Source organism: Callospermophilus lateralis, chromosome 7 (genome assembly GCF_048772815.1).
Source record: "Callospermophilus lateralis isolate mCalLat2 chromosome 7, mCalLat2.hap1, whole genome shotgun sequence".
Classification (NCBI taxonomy): Eukaryota; Metazoa; Chordata; class Mammalia; order Rodentia; family Sciuridae; genus Callospermophilus; species Callospermophilus lateralis.
Genome location: NC_135311.1, coordinates 33,725,393 through 33,741,141, shown reverse-complemented (window position 1 = coordinate 33,741,141; position 15,749 = coordinate 33,725,393). Strand labels below are relative to the sequence as shown.

Here is a 15,749-nt window from a genome sequence, read left to right as displayed (position 1 = left end):
ACATGTAGTGCTGAAGGGATAGATTGTCTAGATCACTTTTCCAGCATGATTTTATCCTCTTCCACCTAAACCTCTGTCTTTGACCATTGTCTTTTTGTCAGTATGTTACATATGCTATAATTTTGTATGGATCCACATTTAAGAAATTAGAAATTCACTCCTCTTTTATCTTAATTCTTTCCCTACTGTTTATAACAATGGCATGGAACGAAACCTGTCCTTCCCTCCAAACACATTTGTCTGCGTCATGAATGCCTGAAATATCTGAAAAAAAGGTTTTGACTAACAATTTATCCTCCAAATCTGAATGTCTATATGCAAGCAATCAGAATTTATAGCTGTCACATAAATCACTACATGCAATATTTTGATTTCTGGTTAGTAAATTAATTTTCATCTCAAACCTCCCTATGACATTAACTGGGCATTTGTTTGATTAACAATGTCAAATTTTACTTTCAGGATTCAAAGCCACCAGAAATGATGTGCCTAACATCCTTACACGATGATGCTACAGTGAATAATGGATGGATTTCTAGTATGTCTGTTTCAAGCTGATTCTCAAGGAAATAGACTCATACTTACAATCCATGGACTGATTATTTTGTTCTCTTCATTTATATTTCCTTGACTTACGTGGATCTTTTCCCTTAATGATTTTATTTGCTTTAGGAGCTTCTCCTGTAAAGGAAATATAAACTCAAACAATATTGAAGCAAGCACATTTGGTTTCAATCTGACAACGATAGAGAGAATCAAAAATAAGTAAGAGATAAGTACTTTAGTGAGAAGAAAAAAAATCATATTGCTTTCCTTTTGCCATTGATGTTTGTGAATTTTAGGAGATTTCAGACTGCAAATATGCATAATGTAGCCATGTGCCTAGGGATAGTGATAAAGATGAATAGTTTTTAGATAGTGTAGCAATTGGCTTCAGAATTTTGTTTTCCTGATGCTCCACCCTGCTAATTCCCCGAAGCCTTTTATCTTATTTATTCCCTAGTGTTAGTAAATATTCATGCTGTATAAAGATATATTGCATTTGTCATTTTGGTAGCCAATAACTCTTTTCAAAATGAGCAATTTCTAATGTCTTAACCATGAAAATCAAAATTAAAATGACCCACTACATAAACACTACCTCTGTGGAATCAAGCTCCATGAAGGCAGGCATGCTTGCATATTTTATATATAGCTTACATCTTTGATTCTTAGCTTCTTCATTGATACTTACAAAATTACTTAGCATGCAGAAAAGAGTAAGGCAATCATCATCATCCAGATCCCCAGCTCTTTTGTAATCTCTTAGCTCCACTGCTCATCTTTCACAGTGCTCTCACTGGTGTCACTTACCTGGTATTCCTCAGCAGCCCTTTCTACTAAAGGATGGTTGTGAGCCTTGTGATCCTGGAGGTTGCAGCAGAGCAAACAGAGCAGGTTCTTGTCCTCCTCACAGAAGATATTCTTTGTCTGGTGGTGTGTCACACATATATTTTTCTCAGAGCCCAGAAATTGCCTGAGATGAGCCTGTCTAGCGATAGATGTCAGATTCTTCAGAAGAATATTGTTTTTGACATCTCCCTGCTGTGATGGCTCCCAGCTTGGGGGGCAACAGTCAAGAGTTTGGGCTTGTCCCAAGGGAAGGAAGGAAACAGAGCTAACAAAAGCTGTGCCCACAGCCTATGGTGACTGGGTCTATAAGGTAGTTCAGTCAGACAGAGCAAGTGAATTCCTTCTGCAAGACTAGTGGGATTTCTGAATCCACTGTTCTGTGGGAAGAAAACCATAAGGATTTAATCATCTACCTTTGAAGAGATAAAGACCTGAACAAATACTCTGAAGAATAATAAACTTTCTTTTGTACATGACAAAACAGAAAAAAAAATGAGTAAATAAAAACTCAAATCAATCAAATATTCCCAACAATAAGCAGCACTAAAAAATGACAAAATCATGGAATTTGCAGGGAAATGGATGGCACTAGATCAGATAATGCTTAGTGAAGCTAGCCAATCCCTGAAAAACAAATACCAAATGTCTTCTTTGATATAATGAGAGCAACTAAGAACAGAGCAGGGAGGAAGAGCAGGAAGAAAAGATTAACATTAAACAGATTCATGAGGTGGGAGGGGAAGGGAGAGAAAAAGGAAATTGCATGGTAATGGAGGGAGACCCTCATTGTTATACAAAATTATATATAAGAGGTTGTGAGGGGAATGGGAAAATTAACAAGGAGAGAAATGAATTACAGTAGATGGTGTAGAGAGAGAAGATGGGAGGGGAGGGGATGGGGGATAGTAGAGGATAGGAAAGGTAGCAGAATACAACAGTTATTAATAGGGCATTATGTAAAATTGTGGATGTGTAACCGATGTGATTCTGCAAACTGTATTTGGGGTAAAATTGGGAGTTCATAACCATCTTGAATATAATGTATGAAATATGATATGTCAAGAGCTTTATAATGTTTTGAACAACCAATAAAAAATCAAATATTTAAGTGAGTAGCTCTCTATACAAGTCTGAACTATTATCAAGCACTCTTCACACTGTGAAAAATATGAGATTATTTTAATCTGCTCCAGAAAACAAAGAATTCTTTACAGTTTTCAGTTAGCTAAAAATCTGAGTTCTCATTTCTACTCCTGTTGAGCTTCTAAGAATGGGTGGGATGAAATATTCCTAAAAATATTTTTGCATCAATAGTACAAAATTATACATTATCTGGAACTAATTTCAGAGTGCTTATAAAGTATATAGGAGCACTGGGTATGGTAGAACACACCTGAGGCAGAAGCAGTGCAAGTTCATCACCAGCCTCAGAAAAAGCAAGACTCTAAGGGACTCGGTGAGACCATGTCTCTAAATAGAATCAAAAATAGAAATGAGTATGTGGCTCAGTGGTCCAGTGCCTCTGAATTCAGTCCCCAGTCCAAAAAAAAAAAGTTTAAACTACAAAATTATATTTGATTTTGTTTGGGAAAGTAGTAGCTAGAGCTCATGTGGCAATTGTATATTTACCTTAAGAATGACTCAGCAGTCCTTGCTGCAGAATTGAAAATATAAATTAAGCTTTAGGATCAGGCACTCAAGGTGTGGAGGAGGTCGATTTTGATGTCATTCAGCCAGGTGAGCTTCAAACTCATCTCTGGAGAAGAATGAGCTGGTCTCCTGGAGTATACTTCTTTGAGTCCCTGAAGACCACACCCACTTTAAAAAAATTTTTTGATTATTAGTTGTTCAATACATTACAAAGCTCTTGACATATCATATTTCATACATTTGATTCAAGCAGATTAAGAACTCCAATTTTTATCCCGTATACATATTGCAGATTCACATCGGTTACACATCCATTTTTTTACATACTGCCATACTAGTGTACCTTCTATTCTGTTGCCTTTCCTATCCTCCCTCTTCTCCCTTCCTCCCCTCCCCTTCCTTCCCATCTTTTCTCTTTACTGTAATTAATTTCTCTCTCTTGTATCTTTTCCCCTTTCCCCTCATTCCTCTTATATGTAATTTTGTGTACCAATGAGGATATCCTTCCTTCACCATGCAATTTCCCATCTCTCTCCTTTTCCCTCCTCCCTCTCATTCTTGTTTAATGGTGATCTTCTTCTCATACTCTTTCTCCCTGCTCAGTTCTTAGTTGTTCACCTTATATCAAAGGTGACATTTGGCATTTGTTTTTTAGGGATTGGCTAGCTTCACTTAGCATCATCTGCTCTAGCGCCATCCATTTCCCTGCAAATACCATGATTTTGTCATTTTTTAGTGCTGAGTAGTACTGCAATGTGTATAAATGCCACATTTTTTTATCCATTCATCTATTGATGGGCATCTAGTTTGGTTCTAAAGATTTTCAGTTGTGTTCTTTTATTTTTTCACCTTTAAGAACAGAAAGAGGGTGACATCATGAGAGATTATTTTAGTATGTCTTTTTGAAAATTTATAAACATTTTTCCTATTGACTTTTGCTTTAGTTTTATTCCCCCATGTGGAGAGGGATTTAGTTTAGAAACTTTGTTTTCCTCACCAGTCGAGGTGGCCCACACCTATAATCCCAGTTCCTGAGGCTGAGGCAAGATTATCAGAAGTCCAAACCCAGCCTCAGCAATTTAGTGAGGCCCTAAGCAATTCAGCAAGACTCTATCTCTAATTAAAATATTAAAAAAGGGCTGAGGATGTGGTTCAGTGGTAAAATGTCCCTGGGTTAAATTTTGTTAAAAATGAAAGAAAGATAAAAAAACAAAAACAGAAAGAAAGAAAGAAAGAAAGAAAGAAAGAAAGAAAAATAGTTTTGTTTTTATTCTTGTCACATCAATCTCATGCTTTCCTAAAAGAGACCCAGAACCCTTTCTTGGGGCTGCTTCTTAAGTAATGCCACATACACAGCATGAACTGCAAGAACAAAGATGGCCACATTCCCCACACCCCATCCTGTGTGGCTGTGAAAATTTGTCACCCTGATGCCTCAATTCAGTCTTTCTAGCTTTGGTAGGCTTTTCTAGAAACTCCCTTTTACACAGATTAGTATCAAAAATGATTTTGTCCAATAGTTACTAATTATGATTTTAGGATGTAAAAACAAGAAGACTTCAAAAAATACCATATTGGATGGTATGGTATGAAAGCAGGAGTTTTGGTTTATAATACAAGAATATTGGGCTATAAAGAAAAATGTATCTCACTGCCCTGAGATTTTCTGAGCTACAAAGACATTAAGCTGCCAAGGAGGCCCTATTTCTTCCTCAGATTATCAGAGTGGTAGATGAGGGAAGCACTTCATTTCCAAGGACTTCAAATGTTCACATTTGCTAAACTTCTTCCCAAAAGCAGAAATCAAGTAGATACAACCTCTCAGAACCTGAATTTTAGCCAGAGTAGATTTATAATACTATGGTTGAAATGTAGCTTTTCCCCAATAAAACTCAAGTTGAAATATTATTCAATAGAGCAGTGGTATTTTGAGATGTGCCCTTTAATTTAGTAAACAGAATCAGTGCCTTTCTCTTTTGGCTGAACCTGAATGAAGGAGTAAATTCTGGGCATTTGGAAAATGAGTCATTTTTGAGAAAGTGGGTTGTTATGAAGGGTGTCACACATGTGTTCAGGCTTTCTTCACTGGAAAATTTCACCTACTGATTCTCTGCTATGAGCAGATTCACCATGAAACCCTCACCAAAAACTCAGGCATCATAACCTAGAACTTACCTGTCTTCAGAACTGTGAGATAAATGAATCTTTTCTTTATAATTTACTCAGATTCAGGTATTATATTAAAAGAACAGAAAATGGACCAACACAGAAAAGAGCCACATTCTCTCACACTGAATTTTACCTTTATTAAATCAAAGATTATCTATTTCTTTTTTTTGGTTACATTTCACAAATAAAACCAGAAAATATGTCCTACTTTATGTATCATGGGTGATTATATTACCAAAATAAATTAATTAAAAATTCGTAAATTTTCAAACTTAATGTGATTTTAATATTATTACCACAATTAATAGCAGATTAAGTAGATTTTTACAAAATTTGAAGTAACCTAAGCTCAAAAAAATATATTCATTCTGTTTTTCATGTTTAATAAGACCCAAGGGAGAGGGATTCTTTACATATTGAATTTTCCATAGTATTAGCAGCACAGTCCTTATGTATATCTGGTCAGAATTGACTACAGCAGGAACCAGCTTTAATATGGGGAGAGAAAGAATAGGAAGAAATACTGTATATCAACAAACTTTGAGCAACATTAGTAAAGTTCACAGTTCTACCTTCACAATCAAGGAATACTCTTATTCAGCCAAGATCCTTAGTACTTATTGAAATACAATTGGGGAGGTCGTAAAGAGAGTGTAATGGGAAACCTCCTTAACACATTCAAAGAGAAAGAGCCCTTCACCTCATCGATCTTGTCATCTTTGTTCCCTTTCCAATAATCATTACAGACTCCAAAAGCCCAGTTTCAAGAGTCTCACACTTCCACCTCCCAGTAATATCTGCCCGTGGTAAAAGTTTGAATACCCTAGGCAAGAAAGCATTCTGATGTTGGATTGATCCAGGAGGCCCCTTGAAGTTCACATCCAACATTCCCTCTTCTCAACTCTTAGTACAGGAAGATGTGGCAGTTGAATCTTTCAGACACAGAATAAGAAAAAAAAATGTAGACCTGTATGTAAACATAATAAGAAGTTAAAGTTCTAAGAAAATTCATCCTGTGAAGAACTGACATTACTGGAAACTGTGAAGTTATAGCAGCAATGATGATTTTGGTTGTAACATTGAATACAGTTTTGGGCATAAAGAGTTAATCTACAGAACAAATAAATTTTTATTTATTTATTTATTTATTTTTATTTATTTGTTATTTATTTATTTCATTATTTATTTGCCACAGATATGGAAAATTGTTAAAATATGAAAATTTAAATACTGAGTCAAATATAAGATCAATATCTTTGAATTTAATTTTTATTTCAAAATAGCTACAGAAATTATGCCCTTAACTCTCTTCAGGCATCAAAAATTAGTATCAAAATAAAATTCTTATTTCTAAAACATGGTGTCATTAATTTGAATGATGTGAAGATTTCCTCTCTTTTCATCTTCTCTCTACAACTGAATAAAACAATTTATACATTTTACAAAGAGTAATTTAAAATTTATTTATGCAAAAATCCTCACTATCCCTGATTCTTGTGCACTGTCTACACTTCCCAGCATATTTGAGATTTAACCTGTAGATTTTTATATTGAGCAAACCAAAATTGATTTTATTATTATTATTTCTTCTGGGTGATAAAGCTGGTTTCTTCTCTTAGGTTTTATACATCAATTAAAAAATTTACATTATATAAATTAAATATACCCTTGGTAAAAACAACATAAAGTCTTAGTAAACTACTTACCTCTGAAAGCTTCTCTCAACAATTAAAATTTATGCAGGAATAAGGTGGCCCATGCCTGTTATCTCAGTTATTTGAAAGACTGAGACAAGCAGTTCAAGACCAGCTTGCAAAAATTATTGAGAACTTGTTTTTTTTTTTTTTTTAAAGTGGGATTTGCCTATTTCTCTCAGCGGTGGGGTGCTTGGCCAAAATGTTGGCAGCCCTTGGTAAAAGTGAAAGTATTATTTTTGTTATCAAAATTGAACATATTAAGCAACTGCATCATTTTGTTTGTAAAATTGAATAATGAAGCTTAAATCTGAGTTTAGCTCCATTTATTAGAAATTTCAATTTTTGCATCACTTGTTTTATATATACCTAAATAAATATGAGCCTGGGTTATTTTTTAAGTTTTTTCTTTCACTTTTTTATGTTGTAAGTCTGACTATAGAGGTGTATCAAAGATTTGCAGTCATTATTTATTTGTTTCTGAAAATTATTTGTTAAAAATATTTAAAAAAAGGAAAGTAGTACCCGCATGGGCCTAACAGCAAATAATAGATATAAGAATACTGCTAATGGACTTACCCTTACCTCAGAATCACTTGAGCCTGTCAATTAATCCAGCGATTGCCCCTAAACTGAGATCTGAATTCACACACTGGGCTACACACAGCTGCATTAATTCATTTTGCAAGAAGAAAAATGCAGTTAACATACATATAGTCACAAAATCATGACTTTTCTTGATAAGACACAAAATGAGGATTCTTGCCACATACAGAAAAATAAATAAGAAAAATAAATACAAATTTTCTAAGTGTTTAAGAACAAAATTCAATTTCACATGTGAGGTGGAATGAAAAGAATTACCATTCATGATAATATACTCCATTATGTAAAGGTTTTTAAAAATATTTTTTACTCATACTCTTTGGGAGAACAACATATTTACTAATAAAATATTTATTGTTCAGAAAAATAAGTTTTTGTTTCTTGTATCAAGACTGAATATAAGATCTCACAAATGCTAGGCATGCTTTCTCACACTTAGCAAATACCCAGTCTTTTTTTAATTTTTATTGATTTATTTTAAAATTTTGAGACCAGATCTCACTGAGTTGCCAAGGTGAACATGAACTTATAATACTTCTATATCAGACATCCAAGTCACTGGAATTACAGATGTGTACCACCATGCCTGTTGTAATGAAGATTAAAAAATCTGGATGCTGTTGCAAATACCTGTAATAACCATCAACTCACGAAGATGAGGCAGAAGGTTTACAAGTTCAAGACCAGTCTTAGGATTTAGTAAGATCTTAAGTAACTTAGTGAGCTCCTGTCTCTAAATAAAAAAAAAAATTAAAAAGGATGTGATGTGGCTCATTGGTTATGTGGTCCAGTAACAATAACCTCAAATTAAGTTTAAAAATAATTCTTAATAATAAAAGATAAAAAATTAATGAATGAAAAATTAAAATTATTAAAATATGAAGATTTTTCTGAGGAGAGAATGAACTTCAAAGTCACTGAAGTTTTAATTTTAAAAATTTTATTAAAAAGAATTTTTCTGCCCTCAGAAAAGGAAAATGAAGCTTTATAATTCAATACACATTGTTGAGTCTTTTTCTATGCTTCTTCTCCTAGAATATGAGCCCCAGGTTTCTGTGCCACACAGGTGCTGAAAAATATAAGGGGCAAACATACAGAAACCCAAAACCAAGGAAATGTAATTGTTTCATTCAGGGATATAGCCATTGATTATATTGAAGAGGAGTGAGAATGCCTTTAGCTTGCTCAGAAAAAAATATATAGAACTGTGATGTTAGAGAACTATAGAAACTTGGCCTTCCTGGTCATGACTCCTAATCATACCCAAGAATATTTACCAGAAAAGAGCATAGAACATATATTTCACAAAGTGATAAGTGAAAAATATAGAAATTGTTATCTTGACTATTTAAAACAAAAGAAAAAAATGGAAAACTACATGTGAGAGTAAACACCTGAAATCATATAAACAATCAGGCCTTGTTTACCACCAAAGAAATTCTACTGGAGAGAAGCCCTACAAATATAAACAATGTGGCAAAGCTTTTAGTTAAAAAAAAGTCTTAGTTACCACAGAAGAGCCCACACTAAAGAGATGCCCTACCAGTGGTCAGAATGTGATAAAATTTTTAAAGAAAAATCAATCTTATTTAATCAAAGCAGAATTCACATTGAAAAAATCCCTATAAATGTGAAGAATATGGCAAAGTTTTTAGGCAAAAATTAAACTGTATTTACCAAAGAAGAATTCACAATGGAGAGAAGCCCTACAAATGTAAAGAATGTGGCAAAAAGCTCTGCTGTATATCACTCCGGTCCTGGCTTTTCTTGGTTGGTAATCTTTTGATGGCTTCTTCTGTTTCCTCACTTGATATTGGTCTGTTTAAGATGTGTATATCCTCCTGACTCAATATAGGCAGATCCTATGACTTACGAAATTTATTGATGCCTTCACTATCTTCTATTTTATTGGAGTATAATGTTTCAAAATAATTTCTAATTATCTTCTGTATTTCTGTAACGTCTGTTGTGATGTTGCCTTTTTCATGCCGTATGCTAGTAATTTGGGTTCTCTCTCTTCTTCTCTTTATTAGCATGGCTAAGGGTCTGTTGATTATTATTTATTTTTTCAAAGAAACAACTTTTAGTTTTGTCAATTTTTTCAATTGTTTATTTTATTTTGATTTCATTGATTTGAGCTCTGATTTTAATTATTTCTTGCCTTCTGCTGCATTTGCTGTTGACTTGCTCTTTTTTTTTTCTCGAGTTTTAAAATGTAGCATGAGATCATTTATTTGTGTGATTTTCTTTCTTTCTTTCTTTCTTTTTTTTTTTTTTTTAGGAATGAACTCCATGCAATGAATTTTTCTCTTAGTGCTGCTTTCATAGTGTCCCATAGATTTCAATTCATTGTGTCTGTGTTTTCATTTATCTCTAAGAATTTAAAGAAGAACGAATACCAATACTCTTCAATCAATTTCAGGAAACAGAAAAATAGGGAGTACTTACAATTTCATTCTACAAGGCCAACATCACCCTGATTTCTAAACCAGACAAAGGCACTTCAAAGAAAGAAAACTACAGACCAATATCTCTAATGAATATAGATGCAAAACAATAAAATTCTGGTAAATTGAATACAAAAATGTATCAGAAAAATCATGCACCATGATCAAGTGGGATTCATCCCGGGATGCAAGGCTCATTCAATATACAGAAATCAATAAATGTAATTCACCCCATCAATAGACTTAAAGATAAGAACTATATGATCATCATGATAGACAGAGAAAAAGCATTCAACAAAATAGCATCTCTTTATGTTCAAAACATTAGAAAAATTAGGGATAACAGGAACTTACCTCAGCATTGTAAAAGCTATCTACGCTAAGCCTCAGACCAGCATCATTCTAAATGAAGAAAAATTGAAGGTATTCTCTCTAAAATCTGAAAAAAGACAGGGATGCCTTCTCTCACCACTCTAGTCAATATAGTTCTGGAAGAACTAGCCAGAGCAATTAGACAGACAAAAGAAATTCAAGGAATTACTATAGGAAAAGAAGAACTTATATTAGCACTATTTGCTGATGTCATGATGCTGTACCTAGCAGACTCAAAAGGTTCTACCAAAAAGCTTCTAGAAATAGTAAATGATTTCAGCAAAGTGGCAGGATATAAAATCAACATCCATAAATGAAAGGTATTCCTGTATATCAGTGACAAATCCTGAAACGGACATGAGGAAAACTGCACCATTCACAATATCCTAAAAAAAAAAACAAAAAAAAACAACAACAACAAAAAACCTTTGAGAATCAACCGAACAAAAGAGGTTAAGGATCTATACAATGAAAACTACAGAACCCTAAAGAGAGAAATACAAGAAGACCTTAGAAGATGAAAAGATATACCTTACTCATGACGTGGTAGAATTAATATTATAAAAACAGCAATATTACCAAAAGCACTTTACAGATTCAATGCAGTTCTGATCAAATGTCCAATGGCATTCCTTGCAGAAATAGAAAAAGCAATCATGAAATTCATCTGGAAAAATAAGAGACCAAGAATTGCTAAAGAAATTCTAAGCAGGAAGAGTGAAACAAGTGGTATCACTATACCAGATCTTAAACTACATTACACGGCAATAGTAAAAAAAAAAAAAACAACATGGCACTGTCACCAAAACAGGCGGGTAGAACAATGGTATAAATAGAGGACTCAGAAACCAACTCACAAGATCATAACTATCTTATATTAAAAAAAGGTGCTAAAAGCATTCAATGGAGAAAGGAGAGCATCTTTAACAAATGGTGCTGGGAGAACTGGAAATCTAAATGCAAAAAAAATGAAATTGAATTGCTTTCTTTTATCATGCACAAAAGTTAACTCAAAATGGATCAAGGAGGTAGGAATCAAACCAGAGATTCTGCATCTAATAGAAGAAACAGTTGGCACTAATCTCCATCATGGAAGTCAGGCCCCAAATTTTTTAATAAGACAACTATAGCACAAGAGTTAAAACCAAGAATCAACAAATGGGATGAATTCAAACTAATTTTTTTTTAACAAGAGAAATAATATGTGCAATAAACAGGGAGCCTACATCCTGGGAACAAATTTTTACCCCTCACACATTAGATAGAGCTCTAATCTCTAGAGTTTACAAAGAATTCAAAAGTAAAACAACAAAAAAACAAATAACCCGGTCAGCAAATGGGCCAAGGACCTGAACAGACACTTCTAAGAAGAGAATATACAATCAATCAACAAATACACGAAAAAATGCAACATCTCTATCAATCAGAGAAATACAAATTAAAAGTACTCTAAAATATCATCTCACTTCAGTAAGAATGGCAGCCGTTTTTAAGACAAACAACAACAGTGCTGGCGAGGATGTGGGGAAAAAGGTACACTCATACATTGCTGGTGGGACTGCAAATTGGTGCAGCCAATTTGGAAAGCAGTATGGAGATTCTTTGGAAAGGTGGGAATGGAAAGACCATTTGACCCAGCTACTCCCCTTCTTGGACTGTAAACAAAAGACCTAAAAATAGCATACTACAGTGACACAGACACATCAAAGTTTATAGTAGCACATTTCACAATAGCTAGACTGTGGAATAAATCTAGATGCCCTTCAATGGATGAATGGATAAAAAAAAAAGTGCCACTTACGCACAATGGAATATTATGCAGCACTGAAAAATAACAAGATCATGGCATTTTCAGAGAAATGAATGGCATTAGAGCAGAATATACAAAGTGCAGTTAGCCATTCCCTAAGAAACAAAGGCCAAATGTCTTCTCTGATATAAGGGGGGTGACGTAACATGAAATAGAAGGAAGAGCATGAGAAAAAGATTACCACTAATTAGGAAAAAGAGGTGGGAGGGAAGGGAAGGGAGAAGTGGAATTCCATGGAAGAAGGAAGAAGATCCTCATTGTTATACAGATTACACGTATGATGATGTGAGGGGGAAAAAAAGAAGTGTGTCACATTCGATTGGGTAGAGAGAATTGATGGGAAGGTACGAGAGGAGAAGGGGGAATAGGAAAGACAGCAGTATAAAATACATACTAGTATTCCTGTATGTATGTACGTGACTGTATGACCAATCTGATTCTGCAACCTGTACACGCAAAATAATGAAAAACTATACCCCATTTTATTCAAATGTATGATACATCAAGATAATTGTACTGTCATGTGTAACTAATTATAACAAATTTAAAAAAAAGAATTTGGCAAAGCTTTCCATTGGAAAACAGGCCTTATTTATTAGAGCAGAATTCACATTGGAGAGAAGCCCTACAAATGTAAAGTATGTGACAAAGTTTTTACTCAAATATCAACCTTTCTTTGCCACAGAAGAACTCACACTGGAGAGAAGCTCTACAAATTTAAAGAATGTGGAAAGCTTTTAGTAAAAAACACACCTAATTTGCCACAGCAGTACTCACACTTGAGAGAAGCCCTGCAAATGAAAAGAATGTGGCAAAGCTTTCAGTGAAAAAGCAGGCCTTATTTGCCACAGCAGTACTCACACTGGAGAGAAGCCCTGCAAATGTAAAGATTGTGACAAAGCTTTTAGTAAAAAAAAAAAAAAAAAAAAAAAAGACCTTCTTTGCCACAGCAGAACTCACATTGAAGAGAATCCCTACAAATGTAAATAATGTGGCAAAGCTTTCAATTAAAAAGCAGGCCTCATTTTCGAGATCAGAATGTACACTAGAGAAAAGTCCTACAAATGTAAAAATGTGGCAAAGCTTTTAGTGGAAAAACCACACCTTATTTGCCACAGAAGAACTCACACTGTGAATAAGCCCCACAAATGCAAAATACGAGACAAAGTTTTTTACTTAAATATCAACCCTTATTTGCCACAGGAGAATTTACACTAGAGAATAGCCATACAAATGTGAATAATGCAGCAAAGCTTTTAATCAAAAATGAAACTTTGTTCACCACAGCTGAAGTCACCCTGGTAAGAAAGCCTCAAAATGTGAATAAAGTTATAATCATTTTTTAAAAAATTAAATCTTATTAATAACAGAACTTATACAGAAAAGAACCCCTACAAATGGAAACAGTGTAGCAAAGATTTTAATAAGAAATCAAAACTTTTTCACCACTAGGATATTTATTCTGAAAAGAAGACCTACAAATGTAGAGAATGTAGAAATATTAAATTATATATCATACATTACTAGACATCCGAGAAAACACACTGGAGAGAAGGTCTACAAATGAGACTATTTTATCAGTCCTTTAAGAAAGGGTCAACATTTAATCCTCACCACAATCATCATAGAAGAGATAAATTTTTGAAATGTGAAAAATGAAAATGTGACAATGTCTCCAAAATTTATTTGCCAATACTCAGCACCTGAGGATACATACTGGTTAGAGAGAATATTAAAAGTTAAAAAAAAAAACATTTCATATCCATATGTTTCTTGAACACTACTGATTTTTGGTGAATTTATTGTGCCAAGAAACCCTAAAAAGTTAAAAAATATTTCCAAAACTTATTCAAATTTTAAATTCATTGAACATCTGAAAATCCATACCAGTAGTGAAAAATGAACAGATTTTGTCCAAAATGTATGCCTTTAATAAAAATGAAACATTTACAATAAACACCTTGACAAATGTGAAAAATTGCTATAGAGCCAATAATTGAGACAGAAGACTTTTTCATATGAAAAAAATAGAACAAGATTAATAAATAAAACTATTTTTTTTACTATAGAGGATGATCTTAACTCAAAAGTAGAAGAATAGTTCTCAGTCTCAGTCTTAAACCTCCAAAAATTTTCAATTTTTTATGACTAAAAATAAATACCAGACATAATCTAAGAGAAATTATAAATTTTATGTAATTTACTTTGAAAATGTGATGTGGAAGATTAGCAATATGCTTCCAATGAGGAAGAAATGTTCTTTTTCCAGGTTTCTACAGTGTATGGATGTGTCTGGAGCCACAGAAGTGTGTTGTTGTTCTCTTGTGGCACTTTCATGACCCAGGCGTCCTCCCCAGGGCTTTACACTCAATTTCCCATGGTAATCTATACAGCTCTGCCTGGTGTGTTTGCTAGTATTTCCTCACTTCACAGATGAGGAAATCAAGGAAACTGAAAGAGCATATGTCAGGTGCCAGGGGGATGGGAATGCTAGAATTTATATGTATAAAAAATTGCTAGAAACATTCATAGAATGAAAGGGATCATAAGTTTTTAAAAGGAGCAGAAGTGAAAACCTCAGTAGGAGATTTAAAAATGATAAAGTATACCAAATTAAAAAAATACAAAACACTCTGCAAAATAGAATATAAAATCTCACTCATGATTCCAGACAGTTAATAAAGGGGACAGTAGCAATATTATTAGCAAGGTGAAGTTAATCAGCTCCTGATTTTTGGATCAAAGAGAATTCTGGAATCCTCACTTTGACATGTATTGTGTTACTCATCATCTACTTTCTGTAGTCATTTTCATGTTTTAGATGGTTATGGTGTCTAGTAAAGACCAATACTACAAACTGGAGTCTCTGAAGTCATTTTTTTAACTTCTAGAACTTGTTTTTTGGGAGCATTCCCTCCAGAAATTCAGGCTATTTTTATACATGACACCAAAAACTTCAAAAACTCAATTAAACTTATCAAATTCAAAGCAATAAATGAAATTATGTTGTATATTTCAGGAAAAAAAACAAAAAAGTATTTAATTAATGTCTCTGTTATTGAGAAATATTGCCATTAACATTGGAAAAGTCCACTGATATTTAAAATAACATTGTCTCACCTGGCGTGGTGGCATATGCCTGTAATCCCAATAGCTTTGGAGGCAGGAGGATAGTGAATTTATCTATCCTGCAGCAAAATCAAGGCATTGAGAAACTCAGTGAGACTCTGTCTCTAAATAAAACACAAAACAGGGCTGGGGATGTGACTCAGTGATCCAGTGCCCCTAAATTCAATCCCCAGTATCCAAACAACAACACAACAACAACAACAAAATAATTATCTTTTTGTTTTCTTTTGAACTCTTCAGCCAAAAAACTATGAGTTCATATCTTAGCAGTTCTGTACTGACCTGAAGATTCTAAAATAAATCTCAACATAGCGTCAGGACAAACAGCAAATCCAGGAAATGATTCTGTGTTCTCTGGGCTCCGTGAAGTACACGCTGAAACCCAGGTCTACACAGTGTTGCAGATTCTAAATGACTCTGAAGAGAAACACTTTCATTTTAAGGAGGCCTTTTTATCAAGATGCTGACAGCCTCCTCCAA

The 15,749-nt window shown here is 33.9% G+C and overlaps 1 pseudogene; it reads right to left on the bottom strand.

Annotated features, from left to right (window-relative positions):
- LOC143641952 (tripartite motif-containing protein 43B-like) overlaps positions 1-15,749 on the bottom strand; it is a 67,993-nt pseudogene that overhangs the window by 39,752 nt on the left and 12,492 nt on the right.